The sequence below is a fragment of the Hyperoodon ampullatus genome (assembly GCF_949752795.1).
Source record: "Hyperoodon ampullatus genome assembly, chromosome: 11".
Taxonomy (NCBI): domain Eukaryota; kingdom Metazoa; phylum Chordata; class Mammalia; order Artiodactyla; family Ziphiidae; genus Hyperoodon; species Hyperoodon ampullatus.
The window spans coordinates 57,503,043-57,517,132 of record NC_136924.1 but is presented as its reverse complement, the minus strand read 5'-3'; positions in this window follow the sequence as shown (position 1 = coordinate 57,517,132).

Below are 14,090 nucleotides of genomic sequence, written 5' to 3'. Positions count from 1 at the left end.
TGGGTCCCTCCACTAAAGACTTCTGTGCCCTGAAGAAACCAGCAGCTCAGGCAAAGGGGGTTACACCCTGCCCCAAACCTGAGGAGTCTGAAGGAGCAGAGAGAGCATCATTCAGGGGGGATCCCTAAGTTCGCAGACAAGTCAAAAACTAACGCAGAGGAGGCTCCGCAACAGTTCCCCATCCCACCTCCTGGCTGGGGGATCTCCGGGACCCTGGCCTCATCAGTCAGGGAGGGAGGCTGGGTAAGAAAGCAAGCTGAAACAAAGAGTGCCATAATCAAGGGGGACAGCAGGAGGGGGCAAAGGCTGGCATCACCTCCCGGCCAAGAGCTCAGGGAGTCCTCTGGTTCTAGCCTTTCTCCCACCTCCTTGGGCCCTGGACAGGGCAGCTCCACCCCTGACCTGACACTCCCACAACCAACCCAGACAACAGAGCCCCCAGAAACTCTGGCCCCACCCACCCAGTGGCACCCGTCCAGAGGCACTGAGCACCTGCAAGAGATAAGGGTGGCCACGTCTGCCTGTGCTACCGCAGCCTGGGGAGGGATGGGTTTGGGTGGAGGAAAAGAGGCAGCAGCTACACAGGGTTGGGCTGGGTGTTCCAGCCTTATTCAAATCCCGTTTCTCCACGTGGACGTCCCACATCCGGATCAATCCCCACCAAACTCCCCCCACTCCTGCCTTCATGCAGGTACTTAATGACACAAGATATGGACCTACATCTAGCCCTTGGCGAAGCACAGGGAGAAGGAAGAGGCGGGGTTGAAGAAGGGAGCAAGGAGAATCCAGCTTCAGGCGGGTCCTGGCAACAATGTGGTTTGCACCTGTTGTGCTAAACAACCCTCAGGCTGCACCCTACCTGTATGATCCAACAGAGACTGAGGCGGGAGTGGGGCAGGGGTGGTATCCTCTAGGTGGTACCACACCAGAGACTGCAACATTAGCAACTGCCTACCAAGGATCCCGAAGGATGAGGCTTTCCACCTCTCGCTCCCTCCCTCCCTCCCTCCCTCCCTCCCTCCCTCTCTCTTTCTCTCTCACACACACACAGACACAGATCCAAGCTACAGTAAAAACAACCTTCCCTACGCTTCCAGAGACCCTGCTCCTGCCGGTGAGAAGACTCCTTTATTCCAACACACAGCAGCATCCCCTGCACAGTTCAGCCAATGCTGACCTCAACAATCTAGACCTCTCCTAAGATAATTCAGGCAGAAACTTCCAGCTGGGGATCACCACAAACTAAGCCACAGCTTCTGAAGTGTTAACAAAACAACTAACAACTAACGATTGGGGTGCGAGCTGACAAGCTGGGAAGAAGGAGACCCTTTTGGAAATTCAATGCTGGTAGGAGTCAGATACATCCCAGCAGCCCAAGCTCTGTGCACCTTCTCCCCCACGCACACCGTACTGAGACCCCAACCAGCAACTAAGTCCCAGGCGCCCTGTGCCCACTAAAGGACCGTGGGAGCCTGAACTCTAGCCAGTCTCCTACTGAACAGGTCCTCATTGCTGGCGCCAACCTAACCCTCTGTGGCTTCCACCTTGCACAGACATCCCCCCCCCGCCCCCGACACACACACACACACACACACACACACAGCGCTCAGTAAACTCCAGTCCGATCTGAGTACTCATCCCTGGGTCCTCATCCCGTTCCAACCGCTAACCCCCAACGCCAGAGCTGCATCCTACCCCGCCCTCCTTCATGCTGACCCTAAAACACCCTTTCTGCCCGCGCGAACACCCATCTCCTTCATGCAGCAACCCCCCCCCCCCAACCCAAAACAGAGCTCTGTGGAGATGCACGCTTCCCGGGGGTCACCTACCCGGCTGGCTCCTGCTCCCCCTGCCCAGGACCGGCGCCCCAAGTCGCAGCCCGGTCCCGCGTGCGTTCCCGCGGTCCTGCACACTCCCCTAACTTTCGCAGCCTCCACCACTGGGACTCCCGGCCGCGCCGGACCCTGCTCTTAAGCGCTCCGTGACGCACGGGGAGGGGCGGGGGCGCCACTGACGCACGCGGCCCGGCGAGCTTTGGCCATACAAGGGCGCGGGGGGCGGCGCGGTTCCGGCGGGAGGCGGCCAGGGGGAGGCACGGGGACGGGGAGCCCGAGGGGGCGGGGCGAGAGGGGGGGCCTGGAACGTCCGCGCGCGTGACGCACGCGGGGTTCCATTGACGCAGGGAGCGCGGATTGTTTGATCTATAAATAGTCCCCTCTCGCCCTCTGCGCCAGCTAAAAATAGCAGCTCGCGGACTCGCGAGGCTCCTCTGGCCGGACCCAGCACCGGCCCGGGGCCCCTGGAGCCGATATAAGCAGCCCGAGGGCCAGAGCCTGAGAAAAGGGTGCTCTAGCACCGTGGCTGCGGGGCTTCCCCGGACGAGGAGCTCCTCACCCTCCGGCTGCTCCCGGGAGCCACGAACGCGCCCGGCTCCGCTTTTGCACCCTCCCCAGCCCTTCCAGCGGGCCCGGGGTGCCCACTGCCCTCTTGTGCGGCCCGGGGAAGGCCTAGGGCTGGGGCGGGCAACTCAGGGACGCACCCCGGGGAACCTGCGCCGCCCACCTCAGCCCAAGGCGCTGCCACTGCACTTGACCCTTCTTCCCCAGCGGGGTCTCGGGCTGATAAGTGACACACACACACACACACACACACTCACTCACTCACTCACTCATTCCCTCCCCCCAATTTCTCACGCAAAGTACCTTCCGGAGGGCAGGGATTCGCCAAGCCCAAGACAGGCCAACTGGCTGTGCTTCACAGCTGAAGTTGATTTCTCACCACTACCCTCCCCAGTCCCTGACAGGGTGAAAGCACTCTAGTTGGGAAATTACAGAATTTCAGAACCGGGTGGAGCCTGAGAAATCTCTTCGAATCTGTGCCGACTCTTCCCCATTTTATAAATAAACAGGCTCAGAAAAATAATGGCTCTTGCTCAAGGTCACAGAGCAAGGTGGTGGCACACTGGGGTGGAACCTGACTACATCTCTAGGGGATCCCTTCACACCCTCCGCTGTCCATGATCAAGGAGTTCCCACCTGCAGCCTTCCCGGGAGCCCTCCCCTTCTAGGTGGGAGAGGAAGGAAGAAAAGGCTAATATTTAGAAGAAGAGAGCCCTCCCCACACCCCTCCCCCTCCCCTCTCCACACTGAGCTTGCGCCCACGGACCCCACTCTGGCCTCCCCTGGTCACCCAACAGCACTTTCCTCTACCCTTGAGGCACTTCGTGCTCCTCACTTCCACTCTCACCTCCGTCTCAGGTTTCCCACAGCCTGCTCTCCAGCCCCCACTTCTGTCCACTCAAAGGTCCCACCAGCACCTCAAACGTCACCCGTTCCAGACAGAGCTTGCCGTCTCTGCACTCCCTGCCTGCCCCCCATCTCTGCTGCTGATGCCCCACATGCTACTTTTCACTTTTTCCTGAAATTCTATTTTGGAACTTCTCTTGGATCCTCCGTTCCTATTGCCAGCCAGAGCCCATGCCTCACTGGTGCCTGAAGGCAGCAGACCAGCTGATTGAGGCCAGCGACTTCCCCTTCTCCTTGCCCACATCCATTAAGAAACTGCCCCTTCACCAGCTTGCCTCCTCTTTCCAAACCCTACTGTCCACCATGGATGGAGCAGTCTTCATGTCACACCAGCATCATTCGGTGATCCGGTCTGAACCTAGCACAGCTCCCCCACTGCAGCACACAGTCTCAACATGGACCAGGCTTCAGAGAGCTCTGGCCTTTGCTAAAACATCTTCCAAAGACGCTTCACGGCCACCTGCGTGAAGGTGAAGTGTGGGCAGGATGATGTTTAGCCAAAGTTTTGTTTTTCTTTGTCTTGGGCTTTTGCAGAAGATATTACTTGGATGAAAAGGATTCCACAGCTTAAAACTGGTTTGAAACCACTAATATAATTCATGTCTTCCCATTTTGCAGATTCGGACCCAAGGGCTCCCAGAAGAGCTGCACCTTGCTCAGAAGCACAAGCAAGTCCGGGCTGGTGAAACTAACCCAGCTGGGTCACAGGCTGGTTTCCCCACCTAGCACCCCCAAGCCCAGCAGGGCCTTCCTCAGAAAATAAAAACAATTCTGTTAGCAAAAGATGATTAGCCAGGCCAGTGTTCTTCCCAGGTCAATGTTCTTCCCTCCGAAACTCATCAGCAAAAGAAGAAAAGAGAAAAGAAAAAGTATATTAGCTGCAGCCTTAACGGCTCTTTGAAAGCTGACCTAGCCTTGAGCCGTAGCACCCCCTTTTTTCTCCACCACTTTACATCTGTAAAGAGCAACACAGACCATCCCCTACCTTCCCATGGGGAGGCCCACCCAGGAGCCCCAGGGAACTCAAGTGTGGTGAGGAGCTGTCCAGGTTCCCAGTCTAAATCTCCACATCTCAGCATCCAGCCTCCAGATTTGTGCCTGCAGCCCAGGCCCCATCTCCGTGGGAGATTGCAGGTTTGGAGGTTGCAGTCTTGCTGCCCCAAAGGCAGAGGGTGGAAGAGACAACAGCAGCCGCCACCTGGCCATGCTTGTGGAGGTGGGGGATGCTGGGGGCTTGGAACACACTACACTCTGAAAATAAGTAAATAAGGAGAAAAAGGCAGTCCCTCTGTAGGAACACACCCAGGGAGCACCTAGCCTAAGACAGAGAGGGGAGAGGCGAGAGGGGCTTGGGGACCTCAGGCTTCATCCCTGCTGGCCAGATGCCCTCCAGGGAGGGTGGCCTGGGGCTCTGAGGTGGAATCTGGCCAAGGTGGAACTCTTGAAAAGGCATAACTGATGCAGACTTTGGGAGACCTAGAGCATAAGCTGGTCGAAGACTGGACGGAGACTCCAAGGGACCCCACTAAGCCCAACCTTTAAGAGCAAGTCAGAGTGAACAGCTCATTGTGGGGTAGGTAAGGGTTGGTAAGAGACAGGTAATGATGGCAGAGGTATCCAAAACTAGAGGTTAGGACCAGGAGGTAAGGCAGGGCCATGATAACACAGGAAGGGCAGGGAAAGATGCTGTGCTGGAGACGAGACAGCTGCCCAAGGTCAGGCTCGCATAGCACAACACAGCTCACCAATCTACCCTCACCACCCCCAGGATCCCTGCTGCCCCAATATAAAGACCTTGGGCTAAACCTTCCCACCATCCACTGGGCACATTGTTCCTCTTCCTTCTATTCTAATCCTACTGATCCTCTAAGACTTCAGCTCATAACACCCTCCTGGACCAGCCTAACTCTTAATAATAAGTACCTTCTCACTGGAGGGTTTGGGGGTAGGGGGAGTGAGGAATACCAGTGAAGGGTCAGACCTCGGCTTAGGGCACTTCACATGGATTCTTCCACTTAACCCTCTCCCTAACCTTCTACGTTTGGCATTACCACCTACATTTTATAAATGAGGAGGTGGAGGCTTAGGAGCCAGGAATCAGACTCCCCTAACTCCCAGTTCTGTGCTAGACCCACTGCCCTCAACTCTGAACTCCAGAGCTGTGGCTTCTGGCCCCACGAGCCTTGATTCTTACAAGTGCACCACAGAGCTGGTACGCACAAGGCCTATAAACTGAAAACAGCAGTGCCTATGAGGGCATCTTTGGGGGTACTGGAGGCATCCCAGTTCCTAGTCTGAACGATGGTCACCTGGGTGTGTTCAGTATGGAAAATTAATCACACTATATATACTCTTAAGATTTCACGTCTATGATTTGTATGTTTTTTTGTATGTATGTTATACTTTCAGAAATAAAAGTTTAGGGCCTCCCTGGTGGCGCAGTGGTTGAGAGTCCGCCTGCCGATGCAGGGGATACGGGTTCGTGCCCCGGTCTGGGAGGATCCCATATGCCGCGGAGCGGCTGGGCCCGTGAGCCATGGCTGCTGAGCCTGCGCATCCGGAGCCTGTGCTCCGCAACGGGAGAGGCCACAACAGTGAGAGGCCCGCATACCACAAAAAAAAAAAAAAAAAAAAAAAAAAAAAAAGAAATAAAAGTTTATTTACAAAAATAGCCACACCTAAATGGGAGAGACATATTTATTCAAATGGATGCAGATGCTGCTGGAATTTACTGAAATCACAGAGGAAACAGTGGCTGTTTCTCATTATGTTATTTGTCCTATCAACACATACTTAAGAGCACAGCTACGGTTAGGAGAGGCTGCAGCATCTGACATTAGAAAGGGCTCCTCTCGCAGTATGTTTTCTGAACCACTCAGCTCGGGCCTGGCCCCTGCTAGTCAAATCTTGTGGGGCTCGGGGGCTCTCGTGCTCAGGCCATCCCTCCCCCGACAACCAATGTGTGAACTTGAGGACAAGGCCCTGTCTCTCCCACCTTGGCAGGAGGCCCCTTCATGCATCCTCAACAGTAAGTAGCCCAGGGCAGGCCGCAAATGGGCAGCCAAAGTACACCATTGTCCCCTCGCCAAGACGGTGGGTAAATAGGAGATGGAGGAAGTGGAACTGCACAGCCCCTTTCCCACGCTGCCACGCCCACCTCAGGCTGGCCCCTGCCCCTGCTAAGCAAAGGGCAGGAACTTGCCCTACTTTCACCAAGACCATCCTCACCCATGGGCCTCCGCACCCTTCCCACAGGGTAGGCAGAGGGAGTGAGCTTTGCCTCCTCCCCCCCAACCCCCACCCCAGCTTCCCCACCTTAGCCCCAGGACCTATCTCCAGGCCTGACCCGGCCACTTCCTCTTCCTGCCCTGGCAGCAGCAGGGGGATTTGTGCGGTGGGCAGGGAAGCTCTGCCTACTGCCCCAGGGGCCTTCCACGGACAGCTCTGGGAACTGGGGATGTAGGGGCAGGCCCAGGTCTGATCTTCTGGCCCTTGTCCAGGCCCTGCCACGACCACATGTGTCGTTACCTCCTGGAAAACAGGCTCCCAAGGACACGGGCAGGTCAGCCGCCCTCCACTTCTCACCCCAGCCCCCAGCAGAGGCAAAAGATAAAGGAACTCTCAGAGGCATCTTTGACCTGGAGCCAGCAAGCCTGGTGTGTGACCCGGGGCCATTCCCTTGCCCTCTTCGGGACCGTTTCCTCATCTGCCCAATGCTGACAACATCGCTAGTCCCGGTGCTGTTAGAATTCAAGTCACTAACGGAAGGGGGAGGCTCACAGTGAAATGGGAGCACTGTCTGGGGGCTGGGGCTCTAGGGACCTGCAGCAGGATCCTAAGGCAGGCACAGAAAGGAGACACCAGAGCTGTCAGCTCGACTGCGGAGCCAGCACCCTTCTTCTTCAAGAACCAGAGATAAATAGTACCCCCATCCCCACCTCTCCCTCGCCAGGGCTGCGGGAAAGGAAATGAGAGTATGCCCAGAGATGTGGCTCCACCCGGCACCAGGAAAATTCCAGACTGTATGCAGCAAGTGCTCAATTGATACTCTGAAGAAAGCTGGTTAATTGAGCAGGTCAGACCTCTCTCCACAGAGGTCATTTTCAGTCCAGTGATTTCTCAACCCCCAGCCCGCTATCAGGCCAGAAGGAATCAACATACAACATAAAGGAACAAGATCAGACTTCAGGAAGAACATCCAGACAGAGCTGGAAAACACAGACAAGATCATGGAATTCCTCTGGGAAGAGTCGACCCACGCCTAATTTGTAGCCTCCTCAAATCTCCTTCCATGGGCTTCCCTGGTGACGCAGTGGTTAAGAATCGCCTGCCAACGCAGGGGACATGGGTTCAAGCCCTGCTCCGGGAAGATCCCACATGCCGCAGAGCAACTAAGCCCGTGCGCCACAACTACTGAGCCTGTGCTCGAGAGCCTGTAAGCCACAACTACTGAGCCCACGTGCCACACTACTGAAGCCCGTGCGCCTAGAGCCCGCAACAAGAGAAGCCACGGCAATGAGAAGCCCGTGCACCGCAACCAAAAGTAGCCCCTGCTCGCCGCAACTAGAGAAAAGCCCGTGCGCAGCAACGGAGACCCAACGCAGCCAAAAAAAAAAAATCTCCTTCCATGCCCCTCAGTCTGCTCAGCTCCTGGCCAGCTCTTCTCTCCCCCACCCTAGGGGGGTGCTCCCACCACCTTGCACAACATCAACAGCCCACCAAATTCTCCTGTCCCTGCCCAAGGTCTCCACCCAGCCTCCTTGGGCAGAATTTCAAATTCCAAAATAAAAACCCTCTGATAACAAGGCCCAGCCGGAAAGACTGATGCATTTTCCTATTGTTAAAGTATTTTTAGTCACAGGCTCTGGATTCGTTTAAAGACTCACGTTCAGAAAGGGAAAAATTTTTTTTCAAGAACCGAGAAGGAGAGCACACAGCCTCCCACGTAACGAGCTCCGCTTATTCCACGCCGGCCCAAGCCCCTGGCCCGGCTCCCGCGGAGCGTGTTTGTGGCAAGCCGGTTGGCGGACTTGCCAAGCCTAGCTCCAGTCCTGCTTCTCAGGCACCAAACCAGGCGGGAAGCCAGGCAAGGAGGGCGGGGCAGGGGCCGAGGGCTCAGGGACGTCAGTCCACAAGTTCAGACCCCAAGTCCCAACCAGCTGGGGGGCCAGAGACCCTACTCAGGGACAAGTGCTGAGGTACCTGACTGACACCCAGCTCACTCCAGTGTCCCTCCCCAGCCTGAGCAGACCAGTGTTGTCCAGGCCGGGTCAACAGGACAGGAGGATGGAAGACCCTGGTGCAAATCTCTGAGGAAGGAGACAGATGGCATCACCTATTTCCTCGTCTCCTGGTTCTCAACTGCAAAGTGGTCCAAAGTCGTCCAAGTGCCATCAAGCCTTTACTCTCATTCCTTGGGAGGGTCGGCCACCCTTGCTTCCTCCTCCGCCCCTCCCCCTCTCGAGGCCAAAGAAACCACAATGAGGACAGTCACAACGGAAAAAGATCCAAACAGCCCAGCCCCTGTGCCTCGGTTTCCCCATTCCTAAGACTCACCAGCTTCCTCCACACGATCTGCTTTGATTCTCTAAGGTCCTGGACAACTGCACCAAGGGAGAATCCCGGGGTTGGCTAGGGACTCTTCCCGGTGGCCTCAAGAAGCCCTGTGGGAAGAGACGTGACCGCCCAGTCAGCCCGTCCTGCCGACCGAGGCTGTGCACCGGCTGAGTGGACTCAGGACATGGAGCGGCCTCCAAGCCAGCATGTCCTCCTCTGTTTATATAGCTGAAACCAGAGCTGGCCTCTGGGGAGAGGGGGAGCTGCCTCAGGGCCCTCTTGGCTGAGGTCTGACTTTGGCCCAGGTCAGCAAGAGCCTAAAATAGTCAGCTGACGGGAGCCCTGGCATGAGCGTGACCCTGGGCCCATGCCCGGGCCTGGCAGACAGGTGCCCACGTCACAGGACCAGCAGCTCTAGCACTCATGGAGCCCCCGCTGGCAACCCTTACGGTGGCCTTGGCAGCACCTCTGGCATGGGAATTCCACCCAATCACCACCCTCACCCAGACAACGGATTGACCGCAAGGAATTCTGACCCCAGGAGCCACTGGGTACCCAGAGGGAAGGCTAGGCGCTCAGCAGGCCGCGTCTGACCTGAGGGCAGAGGTGGGGGCTGAGCGGAGGGAAAGACACCCGGCCGCAGATGCTGTCATCTTCACTCACGTGCTTCCCGAGTCCAGATGTCCAGCTGACCAGGGACACCTGCCTCTTCCACTTACAGTAATTCCTCTCCCTGCCCCAGCCCGAGGTTGGTGGCACAGTGCCTGCTGCCAGCAAGAGGCCAGGTGCGTACCCAGCGCAGCCCCCAGAACAGGAGGCCCTGCTTCCCAGGGCTTTCCCTCCTTCCCTCCAGGCTTGGAGGGCTGGGCAGCCCATCCCCCCCCCATCCCAGCCACCTCTCTGGGACTCTCTGCACCTCGAACACCAACTCCACAAGAGGCAACAGAGTTTGGGGGTCCAGGGGGGCATACTGAGCCAGCTCCTGCTTCATCTGGGGATCTCTCAAGGCCTGAAGGGGGTGTTGCTCAGAGATGACCCTCGTTTCTGGGGAAGGAAGAAGGGAATAGCAGGGTCCCTGTCCAGGGCACCAAGCTGAACTCCAGCTCTCTCAGGTAAACACGGTGACCAGGACTATGTACCCTTGACCCCGCCCCAGTATCTCAAGTCCCCAAGGAAAGGCCTGGTGGAAATCCCATTCCCACACTCCACCCCTCACCCACAGATCAGCTTGTGTCTTCTCTGGAGGCATCTTCAGGCAAGGAAGGTGTGTCCTCCACCAGCTGAGCAGGCCACTGGGCTTGCCCAGAAGCCAGAAGACCTGGATTCTGAGCTTGGGTCTACATGTCCTCAATGTAGGACCTTGAAGAGTGCCTTTTCCCTTCTCTAACTCAGTTTCTTCATCCATAAGAAGAGGAGGGAAGCTAGACAGCCAAGGATTTCTCTGGCCATGACCACAAGTCTGAGACTTTCCCTCTCAGGATGTTGGATGAATAGTGAAGGGTCTGACCCTGCCCTTGGTCAGCAAGATCCTCCCCATTCACAGAGCCACCTCCCCATACCAGACCCCACAGGACCTACAGGCCCACCACAGAAGTGGGCAGTCATCGCCCTTTCAGGGAGGCAATGGGTGGTCCAAGTTTCCCTTCATGCACTCCCCTGGTACAGTGTCTACACCCTAGGAACAAGGCAGCTTCCCATCCCCCAGGTCTGCCCCGCTATACTCCCAGCCTGGCCTTGAGCTACACAACCCCACCCCATCAGCTTCCTGGAACAAGGCACTTGCTGCCCTGGGAGCAGCTGTCATCCCCGACAACCCCGTGACACCCAGGCCCAGAGCCCCCCAGTCTGTCCTGCTAAGAAAGTCAGGCTTCCCCCCTTCCCTGCCCCCGAGTCACCCCCACCACTGAAGAAATCAGATCTCTCCATGCTGAGCAGCACCTCGCCCACCACCCCTGCAGGGCTTCCCCCTCCATCCCCCAAACCACATCCGCTTCAGGCAGCTCCACACCCACCTCAGTCCCCAAGCCACCCGCTCAAGGGCCCCGGGGGTGTACAAAGGGCAACAGCAGGGCACTCACCACTCTGGATGGACCAACAGACCTTGAACAACACTCGACCATCCCTCGGGCCTTCAGGGCCTGGCAGAAGGCGCCAACACCAGGGAGGGGCTGGGGCTGGCCTCTGTCCAAGGTGGAGGCCTACAGAGGGAGAGTCCACGCGAGAGAGGAGAAACCAGCCAGCAGGACCATTCCCTGGAGACAGCACAGCCAGAAAACACAGGAGTAGGAACAGAAGCAGGACCCGGGTCATGAAGGGGGACAAGGCAGCCCAAGGACCTCCGTGAGCTGGGCGTCAGAGGCTGGGGGCCCACACCGCAAGCAAACAGCACTTGGGAACGTGGGGTGTGGCTAGGAGCTGCCGACAGCGTCTGGGGCATCTCAGGGCCCTGGAGACACAGCTCCTCAGCCTCACACCCCACTCCTGGGGGGAGGGGGGTACTTCAATCCAGCTTTCAGCTCCCTGATGTGTACAAAAGGGCATGTTGTAAGCAGAGAAAAGGGAGCTATTGTGAGGACAGAGCAGAATACCCCTCTCTCCTTTAAGGGGCTCCAACTTGGCCCCCAAAGCCTCAGAGGCTGCAGAGCAAGGGCTCCATGCCCCCATCTCTAGGCAGCCCAGCCTTCTAATCCGAGCCATGGGGACTCTCAGGAAATCCTCTCTGAAGGGATTCCAGTCACAAAACTGGAAGGTACAGCTTGGGGTAGAGTGGTTAAGAGCATGGATGCTGCATCCCTGTTGCCTGGGTTCAGATCCTGGCTCCATCACTTGTAACCTTAGGCAAGTTACATAACTTCTCTGTTACTCATCTGTGAAAATGAGAATCTGTGGGACTTCCCTGGTGGCACAGTGGTTAAGAATCCGCCTGCTAATGCAGGGGACACGGGTTCAAGCCCTGGTCCGGGAAGATCCCACATATCGCGAAGCAACTAAGCCCGTGCGCCACAACTACTGAGGCTGCGCTCCAGAAGCTGTGAGCCACAACTACTGAGCCCACATGCTGCAACTACTGAAGTCCGCGTGTAGAGCCCGTGCTCTGCTACAAGAGAAGCCACCGCAATGAGCAGCCTGTGCACCGCAACAAAGAGTAGCCCGCGCTCGCTGCGACTAGAGAAAGCCCGCGTGCAGCAACAAAGACCCAATGCAGCCGAAAATAAATAATAAATAAATAAATAAATCTAAAAAAAAAACAAGAGAATCTGTAATTGACATCTCTAAAATTAACAACCATACAGTTACCAGCAGGCTTAAAATGAGCTCATATGTGTAAAGGACTTAAAACAGTGCTGGATACACATAGGTGCTATCATTATTAGGAGAAATTGAATGAAGACACATAAAAGCTAACCCCAGACCCTGGTTCCTATTCCAAGCCACTTCTGGGCACCTGGCCTCTACTTCCAGAGCCACCTGTGTGTGCCACCCCTCCAGCCTCTTCAAGCTCTCCCCCCAACCCTGCTGGTGCCAAAGCCTTCAGCCAGGGCAACGCAGACCCCACTTCTCTCCTTCCCTTTTCCTACCCTCACTCAGCCCTCTCCTCTCTTGACTGGGCCCCAAGGTGAGGGCAGGACCAGCCAAGGCGTGATCTTCCCTGGTTATCAGGATGCCCTTAAGGCCAATGAGATCTGGGAAAAGAGAAGTAGATGCTTCCATGGTGGCAGGTAGAGGGAGTGAGGAGGAGGGGGTCCCAGAGGGTAGGTGACGGACTCCACCCTCCTAACCTCTGTCCCAGGGTCCACAGGCTTAGGGGAGTTCCTCTGGCCCGTGGTACCCAGATTATCCTCTTACAGAGCTATTAGCACCCCGATATCCCTGTGGGTATAATGGGGAGCAGGGCATGAAGAAGGAAGGCGGTCTGGATCATCTGGAGGGAGTCCAACCCCAAACAGAAGGCAAAACCAGGCTGCAAACCTGGCCCAGCCCACAACCTACACCTGCTTCCCAGAATGGCCCTGTCATCTTCCCGTACCCCAGAAACGGTCTGCGGTCATGCCCTAGCCTCCCCCCATCCCCGACCCCCACCAACCTTCCCTTCTCTCCCTTCCAGCCCACAGCTGAGGACAAAGGGTAGGGAGGGCCAAACACCTCTTACCACAGTCAGGCCCAACCTGAGTGCCCGGGAAGACCCTGTATCTGAGAACGGGGGTCAGAGTCGGGGATCCAGTTGGTGCCCAGAAAGTGATTCATAACATCTTAGCGCAGGCATCTGATCCCATCTCCTGCCCCCCATCAAAATGCCATCCTCAACAGTCATTCCACAAGCATTTACTGAGGGCCTACTGTGAGCCAGACAGTGAGCCTCAAACAGTGGGAGATCCAAGAAGCGGCAAATCAAGATCCCTGGGCCCCAGGAGGTTACAATGCAGGAGGAATGAATCAAGATCGGTTACAATCAGCACTGTGCAGAGGACAAACCAGGGGCTGAGTGGGCTTGGAGGAGGAGAAAGTGATTCCCCCCCAAAGGAAGTGGAAGCCTCAGGCCAGACTTCAGCACCCAGCTCCTGCTCCCCTTCCTTGCTGCACTCCAGCCCCATGGGCTTTCTTTCGCCCACTCAGAGCCTCTGGCACTGGCTGTCCCCTCTGCCAGGAAAGTCACTGCCTGCAATGTCGGTATGGCTAGCGCCTTCTCATCAATCAGGTTTCCATTCCCATTTCACCTCCACTCCCACCCCGCCACATGAACCTATTTTTATCATCGCCATAGAACTAATGCTGTGCGTTTGTTTACGTGTCTGTCTCAATTGCTGCAGAGTTCAGTCTCCAAACCAGAGCTCAGTGCTAATAGGTGCTCAGTTAAGTATGTGTGGAATGCGGGGGAGGGGGACTCAGACGTGCCTGCATCAGGAAGGGTTTAGGAGGAGGGTCAGCCAGTCACTTGGAAGGAGGCAGGGAGAACACTGCATGCAGCTAAGGAGCTGTCCCTTCCATTTGGGGGCAGACCCAAACTCCAAGGGTTCTCTCCTATGTTGAGTCACGACTGACACTGATCCCCCAGCCCTGGATCCCAGCCCTGCATGAACCCACCTGAAACCTCCTTCTCCTCCCTCCTATCAACTGAGTCTTTTCTTATCTGAACTCCTTGCAACAGGACATGAATGACAGACCCTCTGCAGCCCTGGTGGCTTCCTGATGGCATAAACTCTGCATTGGCCAATGTCCCCACCCAGAAAT